Raw genomic sequence first — 9,197 nt, forward strand, 5'->3', positions numbered from 1 at the left:
TTACTGATTCTATACTTGTCTTAGCTATGATATATTTCTTGAATTAAACAATTAATACTTTTCTTGGCTATGATATATTTCTCGAATTAAAGAATTTGTAAGTGATATAAATGTTTTCTTTAACGTTATTTGGAGGAAATTTAATTGGGATAGTTCCTTTAAGGAATAGGATTATATCCCATTAATCTTAACATCTTATATATTTATAGTTTATATTGCTAGTATAGACTAAATAGATGCATATCTTATGATAATTCAACTACAACCAGTTAATGTTTCTTTTATTTTAGTTTACCCTTTAAGTTTTCTTTAACTTCGTTAGGTTGTTAAAGAAAACGTATATTGAAAAGTGTGAAATTACAGTTTTTTTTACAATTAAATTGTCATTTATTGCCTCATTTGAGACTCATAGAAAAGAATTTATGAGAATAAATTAATTTATTTCAATAAATTTATATGAATTATCCCGTCATTACACATAATTTTAATTCGTCTCTAGTGCAAGAAAAAAAAATTTCGAAACTGACTGGAAGACGTACGACGTTATCAAATCCATCCCAATGAAGAAGTGAATATGATATTTTTTTTAATTATTATTATAATTAAATAAAGTTTTATTATATAAGATTTTAATATAATATAATATCATTATATAACCAATTCTATATAAATTTTAAACTATATCCGTACGACAACTTTGGCTTCTGTCAGGACTAAATCAACCTGCTGCCGGGAAATGTAAACAAACCATGTTGGACTCAAAGGTAAATTTATAACTTTTTTCCATTTATTAAACCCTAAAATTAATATTATATTCTTCACCTGTTCTCCTATATCAAGTTTAGTGATATATGCTTACCCATATATAACTAATTGCTATTATTATGTAAGAATTATTGTTTAATTGTAGGTTAGTTGTGTATGTACGTATCTGGGGTGGCCTCGATTTCATATGGGATTTGATAATTGTTAAATTTAATGTTAATTATCAACTAATTACTAAGATATGTAACATATCATTAAATAACATTCTCTTCGGTATGAATAGTTCACTTTATATGGTATTGTGCATATAGTTCATGATTTCTTATTTCTGTTTTAGAACGAACCCTAGAGGAGCAACTGATAATTTATTTTATATATATAGAACGGCAGACCTGATCTGCTATGACAAAGAAATCCAGAAGAAAACTTATAATTAAAATCAAATTTTTTTGGAGTATATAGATCAATGGGTCGCCAAACCTGCTACTCACATAGAAACCGGAAGTCCTTCCTTAACCTGTCTCTCGTCAGGAGCCTTTTTAGCTCGATGGGACAAGATTTCAAAAGTTATGGATGAAAACCAACATTTTAAAAGAATAACAACACAGGATCACTTCCTAACCTATCCTAGGAGCCGTATCTTTACCTAGGTCAATGGGTCGCCAGACCTGCTACTCGCATAGAAACCGGGAGTCCTTCCTTAACCTGTCTCTCGTCAGGAGCCTTTTTTTAGTTTGAGGGGATGAGGAGCCGTAAGATTTCAAAAGTTATTACTGAAAAGCCCACAATTAAAAAAAACAAAAAAAAAACAGGATTACTTCCTAACCTAACCTAGGCTCCGTATCTTTACCTAGGTCAATGGGTCACCAGACCTGCTACTCATATAGAAAACGGGTGTCCTTCATTTCAGTGTCCGTTGTCAGGAGCCTTTTTGAGTTTGAGGGGACGGGGAGCCGTAAGATTTCAAAAGTTATGGCCGAAAACCCAACATTTTAAAAGAATAACAAACACAGGATCACTACCTAATTTAACCCAGGGCTGTATCTTTACCTATACTCGGGTACACTTTTCTATCTTATTACTCTTCCCCTTGCTTTTTTTTTTTAAGTTTTTATAGTAATGGAAGATCTATTTTAATGTTAATGTTCTTAATGTAATTTATATTCATTATTTCTCTCGTAGTTTATTTCCTTATTTTCTTTCCTCACTGAGATATTCTCCTTGTTGGAGCCTTTGGGCTTACAGCATCCTGCTTTTCCAACTAATGTTGTAGCCTAGCAAGTAATAATGATACTTGCCTACTGGGGTTGCTACGCCCCCTGCGACACCCTCTAGACTGCCGTATTCTTATCTTACCTTAAGGCTAAGTTTCAACTCCGTTAACTCCCCAGCTACCTTGACTACTGGTATGGTAACTCTAAATATTTCGTAAATCGTAAAACTAACCTTATATTATCACATTTCATACCAAAATAAACAACATCTTCCCCTTAAAGAAAATCAATATGAAAGGTAATAAATTTTACGCCTGTCCCAACAAACCACATTCCCCCCCCCCCCCTCCCTGGTCTTTGCTTCGCCAATGCTTGCTTCAGTCGTAGTTTACTGTTATCCCCTTGCTCCTCTATTCTGGCAAACGGTATATGTTTCACTATATGTGTTACCTGCGGGGGCAATTATTTTGGTTAGGCATTAAAATGACGAGGGAATATGTCAGAAAAATATGGCACTGGGCTATGCCCCGTGTCTTTCGGCACGAGAGGAAAGAAAGAGTAAAGATTCTTGCTCAGATGACGGACAGCATATTCTAACCCCATTTTCAAATTTGGTGTCATTGTTGCATGCAAGGAATCTATGGTACAGTACGTATTGGAAAAATTAGTACCGCAAGGGAGACTCAGGCTCCGCCCGGTACAGTGGAATCTGAAGGAGTCGTGGACCCAAGGCAAGGAGCCCCGCAAAATACCGCCCTCAGATCAAAAATTTATTTATCTCAACAGGCCGGGTGAAGAAACCGGTCTCGAAGAATTCTATCTTTTTCTGGCTGCGACAGGTGATAAAGAGGGCCTACGAGGCTTCCGGGACTCCTCTCCCAGGAAAACCAAGGCCTCATGATATTAGAGCTCTGAGCACCTCTCTGGCTTTCGAGAAAAATACCACACTGCCAGAGGTTGACCCCGTAGAAAACGGGAAGAGGGTAAACTATACAAAAAGCTGGTCGGTTAGGTAGAGTTAACCAGTAACTCCTAAGAAGGTAGTTCTAGGTAAGTATGTTAGGAAAAATACAAATTACTTAAAAATTTGTGATATCCTTCTTGTTGCATGCAAGGAATCTATGGTACAGTACGTATTGGAATCCCATCACTGCAATGAATAGATAAAGTAAAATTGGTTATGATTTATGGAAAAGAAACTAATAAAGAGTCCAAATTCCAATCTATAACACAATACAGTGACCCCATACATATAGTCATGCATTACTATAGTCCATTTCTTTTAGCGATGCATATTTGCACCGACTCGCAGCGGTGCCCTTTTAGCTCGGGAAAGTTTCCGGATCGCTGATTGGTTGGACAAGATAATTCTAACCAATCAGCGATCAGGAAACTTTTCCGAGCTAAAAGGGCACTGCCGCGAGTCGGTGCAAATATGCATCGCTAAAAGAAATGGACTATAACAACGTTAAGATCTGCGTAACTTGCGGCATTCACGGGCACCGTCTAGTATACCGTAGGGTTATCTGAATTGTCCCATTGCCTCTCATGATGCAATTAGTAATGTGTTTAGATATTAATTTTCCTAATGTGGAAAGGGTAACTTGTAATTCAACTTAGATTTGAAGAAAGTTACCGTCTGTTTCTTGTTCTCATTTTAGAATAAAGCTGTGCTCTACTGTAGTTATTTTTGGAATTCATTATCCACAGGGGGAATCTCTGAACTTAATCCCACATATAGCAGGTACTTTTTTCACATGAAAGGAATTTCATAGATCAGAGTTGTAGGTGGTAGATTTTAGTTTTAAAAGGTAGGAATCAGTGTACTTTTGTGAGTGTCTAAAGTACCTGTCAAAAGTGGTACCCTTACGATTTACGAATAATATGCCCTCTTCTTCGATAGCTATTTGGAAATAATAAAAGTAAAATAGGTGTCTATTATAAACCTATATAATAAATGAAATGAATTTTATACTTCAAAAATACAAACTTAACAGTTTCTCTCATTTTCAGGCTTTGACAGTCGAGATGAAGAGCAAAAGGGAGAGTTGTGCGATAGTTGATTTCTTCAAAGGAAGCGGGACAATGCAAGCCAGAGCCAGTTTCTTCGTAATCTTGTTATCGGAGGCAGATTCCCTCTTCTCACTATCCCTCTGTGCAGGCTGACTTTGGTAGGTGTATAGACGATTGAATCATTTACAAAAGATAATTACTGTTGACATTTCAGGTGTTAATGGACTTTTGTGGTCAGGATTATTTTTACATTCTCTCACCTATTCTGAATGATTTGTCTTGAAGCATCAAATTCCAACTAGCTTGAGAAATCCATGCTGTGAGGATCCAAATGGATTGAACCTGACCTAAGATAGTCTCCACAAAACAGATTAGAGGCAAAAGCTTTGAAACATGTTGTAGAAAAGATGGTATCGTCCCCTTTTGAATTCTTGAGGTGCTTTTCATTTGTTCCTCATTGTCGAGGCTACTCCTTTCATTTCCACTGTTATCTCAGACAAAAGCGACAATCGGAGTATAGATTTTCCCTTTCGCCGATAAGACTAAGAACAAGTACCATATAGGCTTCTGCAACTGAGTGATTCGAAGGAAATATAATGACCAGATTGTATAGTGCAGCAATATTATTATCATCTCCTACGCCTATTGACACAAAGGGCATTCGACAGAAGCAATATCAATACAGTACAATGCTTTTATTCATGATTAGATTCTCATTACTATTTATATCATTTCATCCCAAACCGCAGTATTATTTTGAAGGGCATTCGACTGCAGCAATATCAATACAGTACAATGCTTTTATTCATGATTAGATTCTCATTACTATTTATATCATTACGTCCCCAACTGCAGCATTATTTTGAAAAGCAGAATGCTAGTGGCCCTTGGGTCTCAATACAAAATGAGCTTTGTACAGATAATGAAACAAGATTATAATAGAGAAATACATGACTTTATTTAACAGTAGGGGTCCCGAATTGATCTGCAATATTGGGTATATTGGAATCCTACTGCTATGAAGAACAATAGAAAATAAGTGACCCTATAAAGATGCTTACCATTGATAGTTTCCAGATTTATTGCAGTGGGGGTCCTGGCATCAGGAATTCTAAGTATTTGTAGAATTTTTGTTGGAAGAATTTTCAGAAATTTGAAGTACGTGGTTGATGTGTAAAGGATTCCTTTTATATAACTACATTGTTATTTAAGGGGTTTAGTGGCACCTTCAGGTCATATTTTTAGAATCATAATGCTTTTAAAAGGGATTTGTTCCGTAACCGAAATACAAACCACGCTATTTACAGAGGGTTTACCTTTTAGCGCAGCTGAAATGGCGAGCCATTAGAATTTAACGAGGGTGTATTACCCCCACGCTAGTTAGCGGGGGGGGGGGGGGGTAGGGGAGTGGTAGCTAGCTACCCCTCCCCCCTCACACACAGATGAATGCTCACTTTCACTTTTGGCTCGGACTGTGACAGACGTCTCTGTCTTGGTCCTCTCTTGGCAGCCATTGTTTGTTTTGTCTTTACTTAATCGCTTACTTTTCATTTACTCAATATATATGTAAACATGTTTTCATGTTTGTATATATATTTGAGTATAGAAATCAGTAAGTTTCCTTTTCAGGCAGAGCCTCGTAGAGAGAGTGTACCTGAGGGTCTTTGACCTTGGGTAACCAGCAAGTACTGGTCTGGGGGACCTGATCGCGACAGCTTGGAACCTCAAGCTTCCGCTGTTCTTCCCCCCAGTCTCAGACCCCGAGACTCTGGCAAGATGCATTCCGGTGATGGTGGGACAACTTCGACGCCTGCGTCTTCCCTCCTTTTTTGTCTGTGGACAATGGGTCTCAACAAGACCAGGTTGTCTGTCAACCTTTCAATGGGAGAGCTCCACTGGGACTATGCGCAGAACGGTTACTGGACCCTCTGCTTCCCCTGACGGAACTCCCGGAGAGCTTCTCCCACGGCGCAGACTACTCAAGCAACCACACTGCGACATCTCTCCTGAACCGGGGCGTCGCTTCGGCTTCATGCCTGGAGACACTACGCCTCCTCCTCAAGAAGAGACAACCCGCTACAGTCGCGGTACGGAGGTCGCGTCATCTGCGATAGTCATCCACAGGGGTCTTCCAGGCAAAGTGAAGAGTCTAAGGTGGTTGGTGCCGTTGGAGATATACCTCTTCCCTTGAGGCCTCTTCTCCAGCAATAACGGTCTTATTGCCTTTCGGCGGGAGGAAACTCCTTTCCGCTCTCGGCAATGAAGCCTGTCGCTCAGCCTTTCCCTGACCTTCAGGCTTAAAGGAATAACTTTTTCCTGCCCGCTGGATCTATCCTCGCTCATGCGAAGCTACGATCGTCCCTGCCCTAGTCGGAGGAAGACCTCCAACTTGGAGCATGGCTCGGACTTTTAGTCCTTTAAGAGATCTTCTCAAGACCCTTTACGACAGGCCTCGGATTGTATTCCGCCTTGGGTCTCCTGCTCACTCTGGCCACGGCCAGTGTGTAAGCAATCTTCTTGGTCTCTTACGACTCCCCCCTTTCTAAGGAAGAGGGGAAGGCAACATTCAGGTTCGCTCCTGAGTTGTTGGCTAGACTCAGAATCTGGGGGTCCCGGCCCTTCGGTCCATTTCATTCAAGATTTCGAGTCTCCATTCTGTATCTGATGTCCCAAGACCTTCTCTTTCTTGCCAGTAAAGGAATCGAGAGGTTAGCGCTGGGAACAGCTGCAGTTTGTCCTCAGTTGCAGCCGATTTGGGAGCACAAGGAGGACACAGGGGAGAGTCACCAGTATACCTCTTCAGCCCGGACTCAAGGACATTCATCTCGACCTGTCTCCAGACCCTCCCCCGTCACGTCGCCCTACAGCACGATGTTGGATACATCGCAACGTCCCTCGCCTTCGAGTAATACTACTCTGTGACGCAGGTGCTACAAGCTGGAGTCTGGAAGCGTCTAATGACCTTCGCAGCCCGCTTCCTGCAGGGCGTGACCCACAGGAGTCTCTATACGTTTTCTATCGCTCTGTGGTGGCTACACAACAGCTGGTCTAACCTCAGGCTCCTTTTTGGACAGGTAGCAGAAGGTTGAGGGCATTGTTATCAGGTTTTAGTCTGCATGAACGAAAGAAGTATGTCTGGCTCTTATTTCTTTCTTCATCATCCCCTCTACGGGGAAGCAGCATCCTGGTCTCTGCATAGCTGACCTCGAACCTCTGCAGGTAAACCATGCTTCCTTGTGTTCCGAGTATTGAGTCAATACTGTCGCGTCCCCCATACCCTGACGAGGTGGTATTGGGAACGTCCTAACCCAGAGTTCCTTCTGGAACTCCAGGTCAACTGCCTAGGACGGGTCACACTTCTTCCTTCACACACAAGCTTACGTAGGCCACATGGTTCCTTGCGGAGCAAGGAACTTGTGAGGTGCAGGAACTCCTTTTCTCGAGTGCGACTCACTCGGATTCTGAGTCCCCGGGTAAAGCCAAAGCCAGTATGGCTGGGGACTTTCCACCCTACCTAAGGGGTAAGTCACCCTCTGTAAATAGCGTGGTTTGTATTTCGGTTACGGAACAAATGACAAATTCGAAGATAATTTGTATTTTTCCTAACCATACAAACCTTAGCTATTTACACATATTTGCCCGCCAGCCCTGTCCCCCAAGACAAGTCCTACCTCTAAGTGAAAGCGAGCATTCATATGTGTGTGAGGGGGGGAGGGGTAGCTAGCTACCACTCCCCTACCCCCCCGCTAACTAGCGCGGGGGTAATACACCCTCGTTAAATTCTAATGGCTCGCCATTTCAGCTGCGCTAAAAGGTAAACCCTCTGTAAATAGCTAAGGTTTGTATGGTTAGGAAAAATACAAATTATCTTCGAATTTGTCATACTGTACTTCTTACAGGAATGTGAATAACTTGGACAGATGGGAAGATAGAAGAGAAAGGGATACTAATGTAAAAGTATACAGTAACTTATTTAGCCTAAACGTCATGATGTAGACAGCAATTCACGAAAATAAGGCGTGTCATTGCCTTAAAATGTCAAAATATCAAAGATTATGATTTCATCGACCTGGGATAAGAAGAGGAGATAATCCTTTAGTCTTCCTTCCTTGGGGCTTTCAAGTCTCCCCGCTAAGGAATGGTTCAAAGAGTGTTACAGTTTTCTTCAGCGCTCTCTGCTTCAGCTCACCTTCATTCCTGCAGCTTCGGCGTAGGAACGAGAGTAGTGGCAGATTGGGCCTTTGTTTTCCTTTGAATTATTTGAAGTATAGGATTCTATTTGTTTATTGTAAAAGAAATCTAGCTCAGCATAGGAAACTTGTTTAACCATGACGCTTTGCATCTTGTTTCAGGTCTCTTTTAACCATGAAGTTTTGCATGTCAGTGTTATATTTTCAATCTTGTTTCAGATCTCGTTTAACCATGAAGTTTTGCATGTCAGTGTTATATTTTCAATCTTGTTTCAGATCTCGTTTAACCATGAAGTTTTGCAGGTCAGTGTTATATTTTCAATCTTGTTTCAGGTCTCGGCAAGCAAGATTTTGTCAGATGGAACACTGCGTCGCAGGTCAAAGCTGGAATCTTCGTATAATACTAGAAGCCTCACGCCACTTACCCCATAACCTTTGTACAGGATGGCATGACTTCGGCCTCCACTTTGGATTTTACAATTTCCATCAAGCGAAACAGCTGATTGGGCCTCTTGAAAAGATGAAGATATAAGTGACCTGGCCTCTTGAGACTGTTTCTCTGCCAGGGATGCCTTGACGTATTTCTAACGATCTCCTGATGGGTGGTCATGAAGTCCCACGTTCTAAGAAGTTGAGATTTCATGTGGTAAGGTCTATGGAATTGATATTATGTATAACAAATTCGCAATCAATTGGGCAGCAGTAACATCCTGTGAAATGGAAAAAGATGCAGGAACAAGAAAGATCGATGTATAGGGAGTCACATTAAGGAAACTTTTAGGAAAGGGATGTGTTGTCTCAGTGAGTTCTAGCGAGACTGTCAGCATTCATTCCAATGTTGAAACCACTGTTACTCATCTAAATGTCATCATCGTTCTTGACTTCTGTAAGGAGCTAGTAAGACATGTTTACTCCTCAGATGCGATGCTGCTCTCCAGCTTATTTCTCAGCCGCTCTCTACGGCTATGGCGAAGAGCATAAAAGAGACTTAATTTCCTGCGCAACAGTAGAGAAA

The 9,197-nt window shown here is 40.8% G+C and overlaps 1 long non-coding RNA gene across 1 annotated transcript; it reads left to right on the plus strand.

Moving 5' to 3' along the window:
- The first annotated feature begins 731 nt into the window (after window positions 1-731).
- LOC137626678 (uncharacterized) lies at window positions 732-8,927 on the plus strand. The gene is made up of 3 exons (XR_011041083.1): window positions 732-764; window positions 3,993-4,150; window positions 8,516-8,927. It is a non-coding gene; the product is annotated as an uncharacterized lncRNA (long non-coding RNA).
- Window positions 8,928-9,197: the final 270 nt, after the last annotated feature.

This window comes from Palaemon carinicauda, chromosome 34 (assembly GCF_036898095.1).
Source record: "Palaemon carinicauda isolate YSFRI2023 chromosome 34, ASM3689809v2, whole genome shotgun sequence".
Taxonomy (NCBI): Eukaryota; Metazoa; Arthropoda; class Malacostraca; order Decapoda; family Palaemonidae; genus Palaemon; species Palaemon carinicauda.